Source organism: Notamacropus eugenii, chromosome 1 (assembly GCF_028372415.1).
Source record: "Notamacropus eugenii isolate mMacEug1 chromosome 1, mMacEug1.pri_v2, whole genome shotgun sequence".
Lineage (NCBI taxonomy): Eukaryota > Metazoa > Chordata > Mammalia > Diprotodontia > Macropodidae > Notamacropus > Notamacropus eugenii.
This window is the reverse complement of record NC_092872.1, coordinates 178,875,353-178,894,896: the sequence shown is the minus strand read 5'-3', so window position 1 is coordinate 178,894,896 and position 19,544 is coordinate 178,875,353. Positions and strand designations below refer to the sequence as shown.

The window sequence follows — 19,544 nt, the reverse complement described above, 5'->3', positions numbered from 1 at the left end:
CATTTATCATTTTCTTGTTCTGTCATGTTTGCCAATCTTATAGGTGTGATGTGGTACCTCAGAGTTGTTTTGATTTGCATCTCTCTAACCAATAGTGATTTAGAGCATTTTTTCATATGATTATAGATAGCCTTAACCTCTTCCTCTGAAAATTGCCTGTTCATATCCTTTGACCATTTATCAATTGGGGAATGACTTGTATGATTATACATTTGGATCAGTTCTCTATATATTCTAGAAATGAGGCCTTTATCCCAGAGCTTAGCTGTAAAAATTCTTTCCCAATTTACTACATCCCTCCGGATTTTGGTTGCATTGGGTTTGGTTGTGCAAAAACTTCTCAGTTTAATGTAATCAAAGTTATCCATTTTGCATTTCATAATGCATTCTAGCTCTCCTTTAGTAAAGAATTCTTCCCTTCTCCATAGATCTGATAAATACAGATGATATGATGATTTACCTAGAGAATCCCAGAGATTCAAGTAAAAAATTACTAGAATTAATAAACAACTTTGGCAAAGTTGCAGGGTACAAAATAAACCCACACAAATCTTCTGCATTCCTATATATTAGCAACAAAGTCCAACAGCAAGAGATAGAAAGAGAAATCCCATTTAAAGTTAGGGTAGACAGTATAAAATACTTAGGAGTCTACCTGCCAAAACAAACCCAGGGACTATATGAACACAATTACAAGACACTTTTTGCACAAATAAAGTCAGATTTAAGTAAGTGGAAAAACATTAGTTGCTCATGGGTAGGCCGTGCTAATATAATAAAAATGACAGTTCTACCCAAATTATTATACTTATTTAGTGCCATACCAATTAAACTATCAGACAATTACTTTCTAGAGCTGGACAAAATAATATCAAAATTCATTTGGAAAAACAAAAGGTCCAGAATATCAAAGGGACTAATGAAAAGAAATGCTTGGGAAGGTGGCCTAGCGCTACCAGACCTCAAACTGTACTATAAAGCAGCAATTATCAAAACCACTTGGTATTGGCTAGGAAACAGAGAGGTAGACAAGTGGAATAGACTTGGCACTCAAGATGCAGTAGGCAAGGAATATAGCAACCTTCTGTTTGATAAACCCAAGGACCCCAGCTTCTGGGATAAGAACTCATTGTTTGACAAAAATTGCTGGGAAAACTGGATAACAGTGTGGTGGAAATTAGGCATAGACCCATACCTGACACCGTACACAAGAATAAAGTCCAAATGGATACATGATTTAGGTATAAAGATTGATACCATGAATAAACTGGAGAAGCAAGATATGGGCATCTTTATGTAAAATATCTACCCAAAATAATTGTTGGGGAACATTTGAACTTCTGGTGGACCTGGAGTTCTTGTTCCCATTGAGACAATGATGACTTCTGATAAAAAAAAAATACTGATATATTGAGAAGCAAAATTATCTTGGCTAGAAATTCTTGAATGGAGATGAAACAGAGGACCATCTAGACCCTTTCTCTAGAGACTGTGCCTGCTCTGAGCATTCTTTTAAAAGTATCCTGTTTTCCAGGAAGATGATAAATGTTGGAGAAAATGTGGGAGAGTTGGAATGCTAATTCGTTGTTGGTGGAGCTGTGAGCTGATCCAACTATTCTAGAGAGCAATTTGGAACTATGCCCAAAGGGCTACAAAAATGTGCATACCCTTTGACCCAGCTATATTGCTAGTTCTAGGACTCTATCCCAAAGGGATCCTAAAAATGGGAAAGGGTCCCACATTTACAAAAATATTTATAGCAGCTCTCTTTGTGGTGGCCAAGAAGATGACCATCAACTGGGGAATGGCTGAATAAATTGTGGTATATGGATGTAATGGAATACTATTGGGCTGTAAGAAATGATGAATAGGAAGACTTCAGAGAGACCTGGATAGACTTATATCATCTGATGCTGAGTGAAAGGAGCAGAACCAGGAGAACTTTGTGCACAGCAACAACCACCATGTTCAAGGAATTTTTCTGGTAGACTTAGTACTTCATTGCAATGCAGGTACTTAAAAAATTCCCAATGGTCTCTTAAGGCAAAATGCCTTCCATATCCAGAGAAAGAAACATGAAGCAGACCATTTTCTTTTGTATTTTGTTTTGTTTAGTTTTATGATTTCTCCCATTCATTTTAATTCTATGCAACATGACTAAGGTGAAAATGTATTTAATAGGAATGTATGTATAGAACCTATATAAAATTGTATGCTGTCTCAGGGAGGGAATGGGCAGGTGGGGGGAAGGAGGAGGAGGGAGGAGAAAAAATCTAAGCTATATGGAAGTGATAGTAGAACACTGAAAACAAATAAAATAAAAATAAAAAACTCATTTAAAAAAGACTTCAAAAAAAGTGTCCTGTTTTCGTTTTGAATTGGGAGGGGAAAATCCTTAAAATAAAGAACCATAAAGGTACAGTGGGAAAAAGTACAAAATTTGGAATCAGAGTGTTTAAGGTTTGGCGCTATTACTTGCTAGTTGTGTTGGCAAGTTTTTCATCTCTCTGGGCCTGTTTCTCCTAAAAATGAAGGGACTGATTTTTAAAAATTTTCTCTTCAGTTCTAAAATATTAAAACATATCTGTGATCTCATTGATTTGGATGTTACCTCTAATAATGAAGAGCTTGTCAGCATCCTATTGTAAATTCACTACTGAGGGTCCCCACCCATGGTGCTGCAGGCCTTCTTGACCTGGTGAAGATGCCAGTAGTATACTGTGTTATTATCATCTCCAACATTCATCATGTGGTCAGCCCATCTTTTTGGTTTTGTAGCATATGTTTTTCTGGTGACATCTTTTCTTCCTCTTTTTCTTCAAAGTTCCTTACTTGTTATGTGTTACCACCTATTCACATCCATCACCCACCTCTCCCCTTCTGTTTGATATTCATTTTTAATTCCTCCAAGAGTGCTGTGTTTCATGTGCAAAAACTAACAGCACAACATAACACTGATAATTTAAAAATAGGTCTTTGTTTCTGTACAACAATAATAACTGACATATAGTACTTAAAAACTTGAAACAAACCTATGAGGTAGGTAGAATTTATATCATCTCCATTTTATAGAATGCTGAAGCTCAAAAGGTTAAATGATTTGCCTGTGGCTGAACAGATAATAAATGTCTGGTAGGATTTGAACCCCAGTCTTCCTGATTTCCAAGACTTATTAAACTATACCAGGCAACCTACTTCCTAAAAAAAAAAGTTCATCAGCATCTTTTATGTTTTTAATATCACATAGGTTTTCCAGTAGTCCCCTTCCTCCTCCCTTTTCCAAGGAGTCATCCTTAAAATGAAGAATAAAAAAGAGGAGAAAAAAGTTCAGTAAATCAATATATTGAAAAGTCAGATGTTATGTGCAATACTGAACGCCAAGCCCCTACTCCCTAAGCTTGGCAAAGAAGCTGGGATAGGGAGATATCTTCTCAAAGTTCTTCTTTGGGGTCAAGCGTGGTCATTATAATTTGGAACATTCAGTTTTGATTGTCTTGTATCCATTTCATTGTTGTAGTCAGTCTATATTGTTTCCTTGTTCTGTTTACTTCACGTTGCATCACTTTAAGAGGTCTTCCATTCTTCTCTGCATTTATCATATTCATCATTTCTTATAGTACAATAATATTCCACTATACATTATACAGTTTATTTAACCATTCCCCAATTGAGAGGCATCTCCTTTATTTCCAGTCATTTGCTATGACAAAAAAAAAAAAATGCTGCTATAAATCTTTTAGTGCTTTGGAGTTCTGTCTTTTTGTCTTTGACCAAGACTGCCCGCTTCTTAAGAGCCTAAGATTCATTCACAAGAGCATCTTGTCCCTTAGACTAAGGTTTGAACTATTTATAAAATGTTGCTACTTTTTATTAACTATAATGATTGTGACAAGCACTTCCATGATTAGAAAGATCTAAAGGCAATCCTCAAGTCTTACTTTGGCAAGTGGGTTCAACTTTAACTCTCAGGGTTCAGGGCTGTCTCTGCACTTGTTCCTATCTAATTTGCCATCCTGATATCAGCTATTATTTTCACTCTTACTCCCAGTCAAGCTAGATCATTTACTGTTCCCCAAATTTCACCTATCCTTTTCTACTTTGTGTCTTTGGGTTAAAGTTACCTATTGTAACAAAATTTCATTTGTACTTTTGAGATGCTTTAATGTTGGTAAGCTTTAAATGTCCAGCTCGTTATGCCTTCTCATACCCTAGGATGCTGTCTTCCCACATCCCCACCTATGGAAAGTCCTGCTCAACCCTCAAAGCCTGTTTGAGAAGTTGCCCCTTTCATGAAGACTTTCCTGGTCCAATTTCTCTTCCCCTGGGCCCCACTCCAAAAAATGTAAGCTCAACACACTTTTAAATTTAAATTGCAATATTAGCATTCTCTCTATCACTTTCTTATGTCTAGAGACAATTAACAAAACAATAAATCAAGCCGATTTTCAGTGTTTGCCAATTTCACTAGGAAATTTACTTACAATGAAAATTTAACAAATTAACAAATAATTTAATCATCTCTACGCCTCTTACATTAAATCATATCTCCGTAGTATTCTATTTTATATTTTCAGATACATCTCTAGTTTATTAGATTATAAATTCCATGAAGGAAGGAATGATTTTACATGTATCTTTGTAGCCCCCACCCCCACCCCCCGCAGTGCCTAAAACAGTACTTGCAGAGTAGGCATATAATAACAAATCCTGAATAAATTGAATGAGCGAGCAACCTTTTACAAGAACCTAAAAGAACAAGTCAGATCCTATTACAACAAATAATTGTTAAAACTCCACATCTCTGTATCAGAAGATTCCCTAACTCAAGTCGAATACTCATTTACTCAAGCAATATTTTATAAAATAAAATTCCAGTACAACAAAACAATTTAGACAGGCCTTTGGATTTTATTGTACTGACTGACCTGCAGTTCACCTCTTCTCCCCCCTTTTTAGATCTAAGGTAATTAATGAACATCAAACTGACCTATAGGTAAAAGGAGGAGAGTGCAGTGGAAACAACAGGAGGAAAGTTAATTCATTCATCCGTTAATTCAATAAATATTTGCAGAGTACCTAAGACCCAGTTCTGTACTAGAGGGTTTACGGAAAAATAGAAGACAATGTCCCAGGCCTTTAGGAATCAGAGTGATTAACTTAGAATAATTGATTGTGGTAGGACAGAGTAATGTTTGTGGGATGAAGGAGACTGGGTGTGGGGAAAGGGAGGAATAATGACTTGATTCTCCCAACAGCAGGACTGCACCCACCCAGAAAAGTACAGGATTCTATAAAGAAACACACAAACAAAAAACCTCAAAACAACAAAAATAACCCTCACTTAATCCAAACCATCTCAAAGTGTGTTGTACACAGAAAAACAGCCTGGAGGTAAAAAATCCATTCTGAATGATCAATTAATTGCTTTCCTTGGATTTGAATCATCCAGTTTTCAAAGTGTCACTTTAAGATTGGCCACCAAACAATAGTTTTCACATTTTCTTAATCTGAGCAACAGATTATAGAGTTAAGTGAGGCAAGAAATCCTTTGATCAATAAATGGAGATGGAGTTATAATGAAAACACACAATTTTAAAAATCTCTTCTTAACAGGAAAGTAGCTCTCCAAATCCCCAATAGGGATCAAGGTCCTCACTTTGTTGTCTTATGTATTTGAAAACAATGCATATTTGGATAGCTGTGTGAGACAGTCAATTTACCAACCTTTGCCTGGGAGATTCAGAGGATATTTCCTTTCCTCTACACTCAGAGAATGCCTCCTAGCATTGTGCTGCAGTATCCACCCCTTTTGGCTATGTTTTATCTATCCCAAGTTAATGAAGGGGATTTGTAAACATTTAAATTATGTTGAACCAGAGATCACTGAACAGGAAACCTTGAAAGAAAGGTACTGAAGAACCTAGCAGTGTGCATCTATTTGGGGCTTTGGGGAAAGTGCCAAAAGGGGCAAAAGGCCAGGGAGGGGAGATAGAAACCTCAAATGAAGTTTAGTCAAGGCTAGGAATAGAAATAGGTAGTTCTAGAAGACTTATGGATATGGAAATCAGAAGGGAAAGTCATTTAATATGGTATGTAAGGACATTGACTTCTGAGCTTGTCTTTGTATTCGGGATCCATTAGATCCTTGTTTCTTCAAAGGTCAGTAAGGCTTAAAGGAAGAGCTCTTGTTAGAACTTAGTGTATAAAGTCTTGGGCAAGGGGTACAAGCAGGCAAACAAGGCAAGACTGACTAGGAAGGGCTAGAAATGGAAGACTGTCTGGACAAGAGGAGCTAAATAAATACTTACTTGGTCCAGACACTCTGCCACTGGACAGTTGCTGCTGGACAGTATAACAATACTGCCACTGAGGCGCATTGCTCAGTCTCTGGACCAGCGATGGGGAACCTGCTGCCTCAAAGCCACATGTGGCCTTCTACATCCTTTTGACTGAGTCCAAATTTTACAGAACAAATTCTTTTATTAGGGGAATTTGTTTGGACCTAGGCATATGTGGTCTCGGGTTGATCCCCACACCTGATCCAGTGACTGAGCAATGTGCCTGGATGGCAGTGTTGTTACACTGTCCAGCAGCAGCTGCCCAGTGGCAGCATGCCAGATTGGGCCATGAAGCCACAGGTTCCATACCTTTTCAGAGGATAATGTCTCTACAGGATGGTTCAATCTGTTGGTCTCTCTCTTTAATGGAAGCTACAATTTCTTCCCACTTTTGGCCATTAGCATGACTAGATAGTCATATTGATGGTACCATTCAGCAAGAATGTTGAAATGCAGAACTCTTTTAGCAACAACCTTTAGCTTAGGAACAGAATCTCTTCCCTGTTCCTTTTCCTTTTGACTTCCTCAGAACCTCAGCAAATTTTAAAATTCAGTTTTATTTTATTTTTATTTCTGAATTCTCTTTGTCCCCCCTTCTTCTTCATCCATGAAAAATAAGAAAAACAAACCATAACAAATTATGTATAGTCAAATAATACAAATTCTCACTTTAGCCATGTTACCTCCTTCCAAAAAAAAGTCTCAACCTGCACTCTGAGTCTACCACCTCTGTGTCCAAAGATGGATAGCATGTTTCATCATGAGTCTTCTGAACTGTGATTGGTTCCATTGTTTGATCTGAGTCCCTAAGTCTTTAAAGTTGTTTGTTTTCACAATATTATTGTTATCATATAATGTGTTCTTCTGGTTCTACTCACTTCACTCTGTATCAGGTTTTTCTAAAACTATTCCCTTCATTTCTTATAGCCCAATGATGGGGTACCAGCTATGGAAAACTCTGCCCCCTCAGCTCTCCTTGAATTTTCCCACACAGTCAAGTTTCTAGCGTTTGCTTGTTGTGGCCTATGCCTAATTTCCCAATTCTCAGTTACCTCCAGATTGCCTTGGCTACTTCCCACCTTGATCCTATCTAGACCTCATTCTCCCTTGGCCACATGGGTTCCTGGCCCTTCTCTGTTACCTCCCGGCCACTCCAGATCACTTGGACACTCCTAGATGTTTCCCTCAGTCTTTCTTTATATAAGATCCATCTTGCCTCCATTAAGGTGTTCAGAGTCAAACCGGTCCTCTTGCCAATACATGAATGAATACATGCCAAGACATGACTGCTCAGATTCCTTAATAGTCTAGCCAATTCAGCAGATTTTTTGAATCATATGCACCTTCTATACATGTCCTAATAAACCTTGTGTTTGGGTAAAAAAAAAGGCTTGAGTTGAATTAATTTGGGCAGGACCCGCATGTCATTATTTTGGGATCCCAGTACCCCTAAACCTCAATATATGGTGTTTCCTAATCTCAACACTAATAGTACCCCAACACACACATGTACCATGACTTCTTCAGTCTTTTTCTAAGTGATGGGTACCCCTTAAGTTTCCAATTCTTTTCCACCTCAAAAAGAGCTGCTATAAGTATTTTTGTACATATGGGTCGTTTCCCCCATATATGTGTATGTGTGTGTGTGTGTGAAACACACACACACAGACATGATGGGGTACAAACTCTTGGAACCTTCTTGAATTCTCCTTGAATCTCCCCACTTAATCTGGCCTTTCATATTCAAATCTGTTGCCCTTGCCCTAGCCTAGCCTTCCATTGTCTGCTACCTCTGGATTGCCCCACCTGCTTCCCACCTAAACCCTGCATAGTCTGATACCTCCCAATTGCTTCTACCTGTTTGCCATGCTGGATTACATCACTAGTTACCCCAGTTCCATCAACATCTTCCTTAGACCCTCCTCCCAGACCACTAGATCACCTCTTGATCTTTCCCATGGACTTTCTGTATTTAAGTTCCATCTTGCCTCCATGAAGGCACTAAGATTCAATCCAGCTCAGACTCCCTCTACCTGAGATTCTATCTGGCCTGCTTGTGAATACAAGCATTACAAATGCTTAGACTCCTTAAGAGTCAACTCAATATGGGGAATTTTTAATAAATTTTGCTTTTCTTTAGCTTTAAGAAGGCTTGAGTCAAATTCATTTGAGCAGGACCCAGCGTGTCAGTATTTTGGAGTGCCCCAGCACCCTTGAACCTCAACATTTTGGTTCCCTGACCAGGAACTGAACCCCGGGTCAAGGTGGTGAGAGCACCAAATCCTAACCACTAGACCACCTCTTGATCTTTCCCACAGACTTTCTGTATTTAAGTTCCATCTTGCCTCCATGAAGGTGCTCAGATTTAATCCAGCGCAGACTCTGTCTAGCTGACATTCTATCTGGCCAAGTGTTATAAATGGTTAGGCTCCATAAGAGTCAACCCAAGATGACAAAACTTTAAAAAACTTTGTTTTCCTTTGGTTTAAGAAATCCTGAGTGGAATTCAATTGAGCAGAACCCAGTGTGTTGATATTTTGGGGTCCCAGCACCCTAAACCTCAACATACCACATACCAAACTACATATATGTATCTTTGGGTTATAGACCTAGCAGTAGCATTGCTGGTTCAAAGAATATGTACAGTTTAGTAGCTTTGGGAAATGGTTCCAAATTGCTTTCCAGAATGCCTGGGGAAGTCACAGCTCCACCAACAGAGCATTAATGTACTGTTTTTCCACAGCCCCTCCAGCATTTGTAATTTTCCTTTTTTATCACCTTTGCCAAACTGACCAATGTGAAGTGGTACCTCAGAGTTGTTTTAATTTACATCTTTCTAATTGTTAGTGATTTAGAACATTGTTACATATATCTATTGATGATTTAAATTTCTCCTTATAAAAACTGACATTTCACATCCTTTGACCATTTATCAATTGAGGAATGATCCTCAGCTTTCTCCAAGCAGGAGATAGAAGTCTTGCTCTACCTAGTCTACAAACTTCCTCAATCAAAAGATCTTCCCTCAGTAAGCCACCATATTGCTTTAAAGTAAATAGTTTCAGTTCAGTCAGGTTTCACCTCCCATACTTCTTTGGGAATCTTATGTAGATGAGTGAGTAGTTACAGAAGTATGAATCAGTCTATGCCCTGAAGGCAAATTCATGGTCTTTCTGTTAACTTCAGCACAGAGAATTTCAGGAAAACAGTTCTTTTGGATCTAGTAGAGCCTAGTTCTCCCACAAATGCCCTAGTAAAGCTCTAAGAATGCACCCAAAATATGAGTGATAAAAGAAAAGCAAAGAGGACTATAAATTCTTCCATTCTGTCCAAAACAGCACAAAAAGACTGTCACAATCCTGTGGAAATGCAGAACTGAAACAAGCCAGGATGGATCGGGCAGCTCAGTAGCACAGTAGATAGAGCACCTGGCTGGCAGTCAGGAAGACTTTTCTTCCTAAATTCATATCTGGCCTCAGACACTTGCTGGCTGTGTGATCCTGGGCAAGTCACTTACCCCTGTCTCCCCTCAGTATGCTCACATGAAAAATGAGCTGAAAAAGGAAACCACTCCAATATCTTTACCAAGAAAACCCCAAATGGGGTCGCAAAGAGTTGGGCACGATTGTACAACAAGAACAGAAGGGGTGGAAAGCAAAGTCCAAAGCAGCCCCAAAGGACACCCGCTCCTCATCAGAGGCAGGATACCAAGATAGCCATGCAGCCAGGCAGCCCAGAACCAACCCAGCATCCAGACAGCCTGGACCTGAGCTGTTACAAGAAACAAGGTCAGACCTTTCCCTAAGTAGGCGGAGCTTGCTTTTAACTGAGAAACTCAAAATCAAGTAGAGCTTACCTAGGAACACTGGAGTGGAGTTTGCCTCAGGCACAAAACAACCCCTCAAATTTAGAAAATGAGATTAGAGATAAGAGGAAAGGGGGAGGAACAAACAAACAAACACTGAGCAGAATTTAGAAATACTTTCGATGGACAAAAGCTCAAAAGAATAAATCCACAGACCAAACAAACAGAAAAGGGTTTTTACCTTTTTTTTTTGCCTTTGGAAGTAGGCTAAAGCCTATGGATTCATTCTCAGAGTAATGTTTAAAATAATTGAAGGAAATGCTAAATTTTAGTTAGATATGAGTGGAAATAAAGATGGAATTTTTTTCCTCTGTAAATTCATGCTTCAAATCTATCAATAGATCCTTTGGGAGTCTAAGAACCCCTGAAGTAGACCCTCAGAGAAAAGAATGTGAAAAGTACTTGGAAGAAATGATATGAAGAATGGAATAGCCAAGGAGGAAAAAATGGCAAGGAGAATTAATATTTTGGATGGTAACAAATCTTATCTAAGGACTGAACTTGAAAATTAGTATGAGACAACACAAAACATTAAAATCAAAAGATTGAAAACGAAAAAAGCATGGTATATAGTATTTTTAAAAAAACAAATAAACCTGGAAAACAGGTCAAGGAGAGAGAATCTAAGAATCATCAGATTACCAGATTACCAAAATTATGACAAAAAAAGTAAAGCTCTAGAAATCGTGAATCAAAACTGTTCAGATCTATTAGAGGACAAAATGAAAAGAGAAAAAGTCCATTGGTCACCTCCTGAAACCCTAAAATGAAAACATCAATTCAAAAACATAATCAAAATCTAGAGCTTCTATATCAAATTAAAAATACTGCAAGTAGCTGAAAAGAAAGAGCTCAAGTACCAAGAAGCCATAGTCCAGATTATGTAAGTCTTCACAGCTGCCACTGTAAAATAGAGGAGAGCTTGAAATATCTAAAGGTAAAAGATAAAGGCTGACCTCTTCATATGTAATTGCAGTATTCAAGCCTTCTGCCCTTTTGGATAGGAGAATGTCTGTTTTGAATATGAACTTTTTTCCCTTTACATTTCAATATAGAGAGCTTTATGCATTTCAGGCATATGAAACAGTTTTAAACAAAGGCACCAAGGGGGTGGGATATGGAAGGCTGTATTTGGGGAGCAGCACGTTCACCAGTTTGTAATGGAGAGGGTGTGAGGAGGAATAATGTAAGATTTCTAGAAAGGCGTGTTTTAAATGGAAAACAACAGGGTATGGAGTTTAATCCAGAAGTAATAGGGAACCACAAAAACTTCCTGGGCAAGGGACTGGCATGATCAAACCTGTGTTTTAAGAATACTATCTTGTTAGTTAGTTAGAAGATGACTCAGAGAAGAGAGAGTCTGGAAGCAGAGAGATCAATTAGGGGAGAAGCAATAGAGGGTGGTAGCTGTGTAACTAGAGAGAAGGGGACAGATATGATAGATACTATTAGAGGTAGAAATGACAAAACTTAACAAATGTTTGGATATCAGGTTGTGTTTGTCCTTTGTTCTCGAAGAGGACCATGACATCAAGATGATAATGTGACTTGCAATTGACTTTGATTTGAGGGAGGGAGGGCTGTGCAAGGTCATCAACCTCACTTTCTTCTCCTGAGCCATCTGGGTCCAGTGGTCTGATATTCATCAGGATGACTAGAGATGGCCCAGGATGCAATGGAAGACCCTGGCCCTTTCAGGCTAAGGTCTTATCACATTCTCACTTTGAGTGAAATACACCCATTCAATGAATAGGCTTCTTTAAGTAGTTACTCAAGGAATGGCCCCTTCAGTCAAAAAAAGAGAAAAATCAAACTGGGAGGGGGAAGACCCTCAGGGTTCCTGGGTAAAAGAGAAACAATTACTATTTAGTAATTACCAGGTATGAAGGACAGAAAAGAGTGAAGGATGATTCCAAGGTGACAAACTATGATAGAACCCCATGCAGAAAAAGGGATGTTGGGAAGAGAGATGGGTTTAGGAGCAAAGTTATGAGTGATATTTTGGACATATTAAGCTGGAGGCACCTTTAGGACATCCAGGGGCAGTGGATAGAGTGCTAGCCTAGATTCAGGAAGATTTATCTTTGTGAGTTCAAATCTGGTCTCAGACACTTACTATCTGGATGACCCTGGGCAACTCATTTAAACGTGTTTGCCTTAGTTTCCTCATTGTCAAATAAACTAGAGAAGGAAATGGCAAACTATTCCAGTATCCTTTGCCAAGAAAACTACAAATGGAGTTATGAAGAGATAGACATGACTGAAAAAGATTGAAAAATGGGGCATCCAGGTGGAGATGTCTAAAAGGTATATGCAGGACTGAAGCTCTGGGGAAAGATGAGGGTTGAGTTGGTTATATGTAGTATTAGGAATATATGGTTGCTGAATTGATTTGACTTGTGCTAGTATATTTGACCTCTCATCTTGCCTGGCTTTGAGCTCTGAACACTGATCTCTATCTGTGTACTTTCACCATGTTTCCATGGTGAATTAATTGGACCTCAGAACATTGACCCTGGCTTGCATACTTTGACCACACTTGTGCCTGTGTCTCCTGCCCAGCTTGAACTTCTGGATATTTACCCCAGACCCTCTACTCAAACTGAGTCTTGCTTGTTTTCTCCGGCTTAGATTTCTGTTGTTCAGTCATGTCTTTTTGTGATCCTGTGGACCATAGCACACTAATACTGTCCATGGGGTTTTCTTGGCAAAGATACTGTAATGGTTTGCCATTTTCTTCTCCAGTGAATTAAGGCAAACAGAGGTTAAGTGACTTGCCTTGTTTTGAACTTAGATCTTCCTGACTCCAGGCCCAATAATCTATCCACTGAGCCACCTAACTGCCTCCAGTTTAAAGTAACCGTGCTAACTATGGCCTTTATTATACCCTCAGACCTCAGAGTAACCATATTTTTTTTTAATAAAAATTGATCTGGCTATGGTCTTTATCTTGAGCTCCAGCTGGCCCTATCCATCAGTCTTGCCCAGTTTCTTAATCCTGGCCTATTCTAACTTGTCTAAAAACAGCCCACAAAATAATCTTGGCACAGTGTTGAAGTAGCTTTATCCTATTACCTGCACTTTAAGTTTCAGGGAGAAAATCCCTTTTCACCAAAATTTGACAGAACAGTCCCATCTGCATCCATTCTGCAGTCCCATCTCATCCCTTTCATTTACTACCAGCACATAAGGATAAAAAAGTGTAGGTTTAGCCCTCCCAGGCTGCACCTTGGGTTTTGGTCTCAAGCCAATTCCTATACTGGCTGGTTCCTTCTTCCACTGCAGTCCAACCAATACCGGGTAATCCACAACCAAATTTATCACAACATTAGGGGCTTAGAGAGATCTTGGTTGTTTGAAAGAAAGTGTAGCAATGAGAAAGTTCAATTTTTTCATCACATTTTCAGTTTGGGAGGCTAACCCTCTTTTCTAGAGTCTTTTGTTGCAATGCTTTGGAGAGTTCCTTTAACCTGGAAAATGTCATCAGCATTCAGGTTAAACAGATTTAAATGTTTTCAATAATTTCCAGCACCACGCCCCTGCTGGTCTCGATTTTAAAATGACATTCAGCAGTCTGAGCAGGCACTCCCCATAGTCCAATATTTGCTTGTCTTCCTATCTTGGATTGAATTGTTTCCTTTCACTCCATCTCCTGGTCTCATTTCTTTCGGAGCTATAGTTTTGACTCTGTCTTGCAGTCAAAAATTCATGGACATCGTAGGTCTTCTTTCACCATGATGCTGGTGTCCCCTGACTTTAGCTCTAGAAAATCGCATCTTCCTTCTCTATCTGGTCTGCAGCAGAAGTCTGCTTGTCCTTCAGTCTATCGTTAACAATTCTAGCACCTCTGTTCCCCTGTATACCAAACCCACTATCTTGGATTGTATCTTGTCGTTTTCCCTAATGCATCTCTTCTGATACAAATTGATCCACCCTGCACCCAGGCCATCTTGTTCTGTTTTTCCTCTCTCCATATTGCTAACTCTTGAGATCATTATCCATCCTCTTCTCTGGTCTAGTCTAAAAGACCTATTCCAGGCCAATCCATTCCTGGACTAGATGTCTGTGGGTTACTAAAGAAATAGCACCTGCATTTTCACAACAATCTCTGAGGACTTCCAGCGTAACTCTTAGAACTCCATAAAAATGTAGGTATCTCTAGATCCTCTTTTGCCTATCATGCCTTTCTCAATCCGAAGATGGGGAAGAAGAGGGCTTTCCTAGGACTTCCTCTCTCTTATAATCCCTCACTTAGGATGCCTCTGATAAGATGTTTTTTGGAGATGTGGACATTATGTATTAATCAGTGCACATCTTACCTAGCCTTTCCAAATGGGGAGGGCCTCAAGCATCAGGACAGATTACTTTCTGACTAGCATTTGGGATACTTTTGCAGGAATCTCTATGGAATTATGCAAAATGTTTATAAGTCATTTACCTCATCAGTCTTGATGTTGCAAAGCTGTGGCAAGCTTGGTCTAGCTGGTTTAATCCCTCTGCAAATGCTTCAGTTTTTCTCTCCCAAGTCAATAAGAAACTGTCTGATTTTGTACTTGACCCCCCAGAAGAGTTAGAAGGTTTAATATATGCCTGGAAAGGAGACAAGACTTTGAGATACAATCTGGATTACACATTACTAATTTGCTTTGTGTCTGAGTTTCATAGGGGGAAATGAGCAGTTTGAATGCTCCTGTCCTCCTTCTCTGTTTTCATTTCATCCACTCCCTCCCTTTGTTCCCTGTAAGCTGTTGGCCCAACATAGGGGTCTCAGGTCTGTATCTCTGTCAAGAGAAAACTTTTAGCCCAAGTTGGGGTCTCACAGCGCATTTCGAAGATAGTGAGCTTTGGATCTAGCCCCAAGCGATTACAAAAGGCAGATTTACCATTCACCACTGCTGAGCTTTGGAGTTATTTCATGCTATTTTGTGTTCCCCCCACCAGGGTGATGACTCACAGCTTTCCAGTTCAAAGTGAGGACATGTCCCACAGTGTTTACTGCCTGATGCTCCTGGAGGAAATTCCTAACCAACTACTCACCAAGTATTAGAAACCTAACTCTGAAATCACTAATCCCCAAATAGCCTCCTTTCTCTTGACTGCTGGTTTCCTGGCTTTGATTTTATGCACGGTAGTTCTAAACTCAAGGCCAAAAAATCCACCACATGCAGAGCCACATTCAAAGGAGAACCAATATGCTGAGACTAGAGGGGATTTGAACAGCAGCTAATTGTCAGTTTGTCAAGTGAAAAAAAGCTTTCACTCTCCCTTGAGTGGGATGGTTATTTTTTCAAGTTTGCTGGGGGTTTTGGAGCTCCTTGCTGTTAGGAGGCAGACCAAACTCAGCAGTTTTAATTATTAATCAGGTCAAAGGCTGCTTTCAATTTTTCTTTTCTTCAGGGGAGGGTATTGAAAGTTTAAGGGAAGAAGATGGACAAGTTCTCACGATGTGATAGGCAGAAGGACTGAGGAGGAAAACAGAACAAGCCAAAGTCGTCTGAAGCTCTTCATGGCTCCTGGCCCCAGACAGACTGTTGGAAGAAAGCTTAGGCTGCCTTTGGGTCCTTTTAAACATGAATGTAGGTCTTTATTCTTTTAGTGGGTTTGTTTCTTTTCTGGGTTGAAGCCACTCTAGACCTGACAGCATGGGTGGAAATGTGCAGTGTGGTTCAACTGCAATCTGAGGAACATGAAAATGGCAAGAAAGGATGGAAATACTAAGTCTACTGGGCCTGCCTTTCCTCCCAGGTTCCAGATCAGGTTGCCTTGTCGAAACATGTCTAGGGCCAAACTCCCAGAAGTGGAGGTTTCCTGCTTCCCAGATACAGACGGGAAATGGGCAAAAACTGTTTTCTTTGGTTTCTAATATTTCTAAACAGCTCGCTTGCCCTCCTGAGCAGTTCAGGCAGATTGCCTGGTGGTGCCCCATTCCTCTTACCTTTTTTCCATTTAAAGGGACAACAGTTACAGGTAGCTTATTCATTTGATAAACGAGTATTTAGTGAGTGATTGCTAAGACAGAGTCTGTGCTAGGGAATGAAGGGGATAGAGAAATAACACATGATCCTTCCTCCCTAGGAACAATCAGTCTAGTTAGACAAATGAATGAAAGGCATCTATTAAGCATCTACTGGCCCTGGCACTGTACTAAATGCTGGGAATAAAATACAAGCAAGCAAGAGAACCTTTACCCTCAAGGAGCTTATACTCTAATGGGGAAGTCAACATGACCAAGAAGTGGTACAATGGTCTAGTTCTGGGTGAGATGAAATGAAAACTCACCTATTAGAGCTCAGAATTCTAGGGGCCAAGTCTGAGTTCTGGTAGGTGGAGTAGGGCCAGAGTGTATGCAGGTGACATGGTTGAGAAATGGATGTGTCAGAAGAAAACATATATGAAACAGTTAAGTAACATGGGGCCATATATGGCAAATGTCCCATAACTGAAGCAGATAATAGATGTTATGGAAGTTTGGTAGAAGGTAAATAACTGTGGCCTTGAATATTTGAGAAAAGTTTCAAGGAGGAAGAGAATAAAATAGAATATTTATTAAGAGTTTTCTATTTGCCAGGCATTGTGTCAAGGCTTGGAGATAAAAATAAAAGCAAAGAAGACAATCCTTGCCCTCCAGGATCGTACAGTTTAATGGAGGAAGATGGGGTAAGGCCTTTCGGAAAGCCTGGTTGGGAGGTATAGGGGGAGGGCATCTACATGGGAATATGGGAAGTGGTGAGAAGACTTCAGAAGTGATGATGCTGTAGAGACCTGAATCCCAGCAAGACAAAGAAAAGGTTCTCCTCTCAGAGCTGAAGGATGGGGATGGTGATAAGGACGGAGAGAGAGATGCCTGGGGTGAAGTCCAAGTGGAGATGGTCAGAAAGTGGAGTCATGGCAAAGAGATTGCAGGTAGCAGTAATAAGGATAAATGGCAAATAGGACTTGACCTGTACTCTGAAGGATGGGTAGAATTCAGAAACTACATATTCCAAGTAGAGAGGAGAGGAATGAGTAAAAAAAAAAAATGGAACTGGAGTGTTTGTGTTGAAGAAGGTAATGGTGGATCTTTAACTCAGGCATAATCTCCTTCTATCAACAGAGGGAAAAATCTGCCTGAGAAAAAGAAGACACTGTCGGAGAGAGGAAAACCAAACTTCATGTTAGATTGAGCCAAAAATTCACCCAAGCGCCAGTTCTCAGTGGTGAACAGGACACAGAAGATACAATTCATAGGAGCTGTCTGAAAGCTGGGATGTAACTTGTTTATCAAAGGCCTAGTCAATTTCTAGAGAGAGAGAGACAGACTTGATCAACTCAGAAAGGAATCTTTTTTTTTCTGAATTTAATTAGGGTAATGATTAGATTAAAAACAAAACTCATCTTTGATTTTAATATGGAATTTTATGTAGGTAAGTGTCCCTTAGTACTGATTGGTTCAGAGCTTGAGTCCCTAGGGAGACATTATCTTTAAGGGTTCATTTCTCAACATTAAAATTTCTATAATACTTTTTGGTGAAAAAACATAAAATTAAACTTGGTATCCTTGTTTAATCTTAACTGTGAATTTTTGCCCCGTTCTTGAACTCTGTAATTTGCGAAGAGAAAATTGCTTGTGTCCTAGAGATTTTTTTTCCAAACAAGATGTCCCTTTGGATTTCTCTCTCTTTTTCTAAGCAGAGATGCTAAGAATTAATTAATAAATTTGCTTCTTACAGTTTTGTGCCAAAAGTACAGAGTACTGAGGTTTACTTCCAAAATAGCTTTGAATACCAGCTTTTGAGGAATATTTTTTTAGGCAGACCATAGGAAACCATTTAAGTTTTTCAATATGAGAAAGATACAACTAAAATAACATTTTGTCAGTCAGTTAATTAACATTTATTAAATGCCTATGATGTTCCATGCACCATGTTAAGTGGTAAGAATACAAAGAAAGGCAAAAAGGCAGACGCTGCTCTGAAGGAGCTTACAGTTCAATGAGGGGAGACAAAATGGAGACAACTTTGTACAGACAAGATACAAACAATGATACACTGGAGACTATCATCAGAGAGAGGGAGCCAACATTAAGGGAAATCAGGAAAGGCTGCTTGTAGGAGGAGGACTTTCCTGGGTCTTGAAGTAAGCCAAGGAATTCAGGAGGTATTTTAGGAGGAGAGAATTCCAGGTATTTTATATTTGATTCTGGACATGATATGGAGCTACTGGAGATCCATTTTATATCCCATAATGCTCTCTATCTTTTGTTTGGTCATATACTCTTCCCTTATCCATAGATCTGACAGGTAAAAATTTCCATGCTCCCCATTGCTTGTGATATCACCCTTTATGTCTAAATCATGTACTGATTTTTACCTTATCCTGGTATATAGTGTGAGATGTTGGTTAATACCTAGTTTCTGTCAAACTGCTGTCCAATAATTCCCAGCAATTTTTGTCAAATAGTGAGTTTTCGTCCCCAAAGCTTGGATTTTTGGGTTTGTCATAGATGACTATGGTCATTTCCTATTGTGTATTACGTACCTAATCTATTCCACTTCAGAGACCTCTAGGCTAATAAAGTCATCTTCAACTGTTTCAGCTTCTCCTCAAGATATCACCAAACACCAGCTTATGCTTAGAGTTTGACCCTTGTCTGAATGGATGTGTGTGTGTGTGTGTGTGTGTGTGTGTGTGTGTGTACACACACAGATATATGTATATATTAAACTATATACAACATTCGAATAAAGGAAGAGAGAATTGAAAAAAATTTGAGTCTTGTCTGTTAATTTAATGAGTGAGACTTGTGCAAGAGATGTGGTGATGACTCCACCCCTTGCTTGGGGGAAATGCCTGACAGATAGGACATTCAACAAAGATTAAGATTTTTTTGTATTAACATCTTTTGTTTTTTATATCACATCTATTGTCAAATATAAGCCTGGCCTTTCTCCTACCCAGACAGCCGGTGTTCTTATAACAAACATCTGTAGAGAGCCGGCTTTGTGCCACTCTCTCTGCTAGGCATTGGGGATACAAAGACAAATGAAAGCCACATATTCCCTCAAAGAGCTTACATCCTACTGTGGGGAAATAAAAAATACATAAAGATATTAAGTAAATACCATTAAGTAGATTGTAAAAAAAAAATACAAAGAGGATTTTTTTTTTTGAAGGTGAAGGATAATAATTAAGGGGCCCAGAAAGAAGCTAATGTGGAAGTTGACAACTGAGCAGAGTTTTGAATGGAGCTGAAGCTAAGAGAGCATTCCAGGCACGGATGACAGCATTAGCAAAGTTAAACAAAAAAAAGAGAGAGCATGATATACAGGGAACAGAAAGTATAAGGCCCTTGGTTACAGCAG

At 39.2% G+C, this 19,544-nt stretch overlaps 1 long non-coding RNA gene across 1 annotated transcript; it reads left to right on the top strand.

The window, feature by feature from the left end:
- Positions 1–15,419: 15,419 nt before the first annotated feature.
- On the top strand, positions 15,420–18,932 carry LOC140524403 (uncharacterized). The gene is made up of 3 exons (XR_011973706.1): positions 15,420–15,779; positions 16,772–16,860; positions 17,297–18,932. It is a non-coding gene; the product is annotated as an uncharacterized lncRNA (long non-coding RNA).
- The last annotated feature ends 612 nt before the right edge of the window (positions 18,933–19,544 follow it).